This window comes from Corvus brachyrhynchos, unplaced genomic scaffold, assembly GCF_000691975.1.
Source record: "Corvus brachyrhynchos isolate BGI_N302 unplaced genomic scaffold, ASM69197v1 scaffold94, whole genome shotgun sequence".
Taxonomy (NCBI): Eukaryota; Metazoa; Chordata; class Aves; order Passeriformes; family Corvidae; genus Corvus; species Corvus brachyrhynchos.
This window is the reverse complement of record NW_008238330.1, coordinates 4,856,323-4,858,094: the sequence shown is the minus strand read 5'-3', so window position 1 is coordinate 4,858,094 and position 1,772 is coordinate 4,856,323.

Genomic DNA, 1,772 nt, shown 5'->3' with positions numbered 1-1,772 from the left:
ATGTATTTCTGGTGTCTTTTTTATTATTATTTTATTTTTCTTTATGTGTTTTTCCAGTGTCCACGAGAATTGCTTTTTTGCCATCCACAGTTTAGGGGTTTTGTTTGGAAAATGTCTATTCTAGATCAATCTCTTGTACCCTTTAATTTGTGTGTGTGTGTGTGTGTTTATCTACAAAACCTGCGGCATAGGTTCACACATTCATATTGTGATGAAGAGCAATAAATGCATTGTTGGAATATTCCTAGAATTCTGGGCATTACTTCCCTTGAAACTGGAATTTTAAATATGGTGTTAGAAGGCGTTGCAGAATTGTAAGTACTATTTCTGCCTCTTGTTGCTGTTTGATGTTTGGTTTCCTGCAGAAAAATAATGTTGAAGATCTATAAGGAACGTGGTTTTGCATTTTTTTGAATACTTGCCAGCTAAGTATACTTCGAGTGTTCTCTATAGAGCTATAGAATGGCAACAGTGTCTCCTCCACTGGTTCTGTGCAGTGCTTTGGGACATTTTCTGATGTCCAGCTACATTAATTAATTAATAATCATTAGTAAGTGGGAAAAGCTGTGGCTGTAGATCCAAAGAATTTGAAAGTTTCTAATCTAATCGAGCAATTCTTTAGAATTGTTCTTTCAGTCTGACACATAGAGATTACTTGCATGATGACAATATGCAACCTCCCAGATTTCACTATCAGAGTTTGACCAGCTGCTCTCTCTCCACTGCTCTTGCTGGAGTCATGCAGTGGTGATCTTGGGGCTGCAGAACCCTCCAGCTTGGAAAAAAACTTCTGTGGAGCCATTCACAAATGCTAGTATGGTTTCAAAACTAGACACATAGCAAAGGCCCAGATCTCTGTCTATTCTCTTTATTTTTAAACTGAGAAAAGAAGGCACAGGTAATTAATAACAAAACAAAAAACCACACCCCACAAAGTAATAAAAAACCCCAAGCCCCTGACAGTTCCAGTATTTACCTTCCCTTTAGATGACGTTAAAACCTGTGCTTTCCGGATCTAGTAAGAATAGTTCTCTATCCCTTTGCTTTCTTAGGCTGAGTATCAGTGCTTAGGTAGGTGTGTGACCTAAATGACCAGTCATGAAGAAAATTATTCCTTAGAAAGACTTCATACTTGGTCTGTTTGTCTACATTTCTCAGCCATAGAGGCAGCCATAGGATGAAGGCTGGTGAACTGCTTGAGAGTTCTTCATCGCAGTGGCTGCCTTTGCAGCAGGGGCTCTCGTACATTACCGAGCTGAGCCTGCCCTTCTGAGGCCAAAATTAACTGCAGGCGCAAGTGTTGGAAATGTTGTATCTGAGTAGTTGTTATTATTTCACACTTCAAGCTTGCATGGCTGAAAAACCTGGAACCCCAGATCTTCCTTCCTGTGGAAAGACAAACATCAAAAGCGAAGACCAAACCAAAATAAAACATCACAGGGCATTGGTGTGTTGTTCCTCTCCACAGGAGGGCCAAGCACCAAAGTTTCCCCAGCCAGGCTTTGAAAGTTGGCTTGGCTTGTTGACAGCCTTTTGTGTCAGCTCTGCCAGCCTGGACCCCACATTTTAACTTTGCACGGAATAGGAATGATTTTCCTGGTTTTCCTGGCAGATTGCTGTAAGCACTCTGAATTCCATTTTTAAACCTTCTTAGGTAAAAAAAGATGCGGTTAGGAGCTTACACTCCGTGGGAGCAACACCCAGGAGGAGGAGTCTGCCAGTCTGGTTTGTGTGAGCATGTGCATGTTGCTCAGTTTGCCATAATTCCTGCT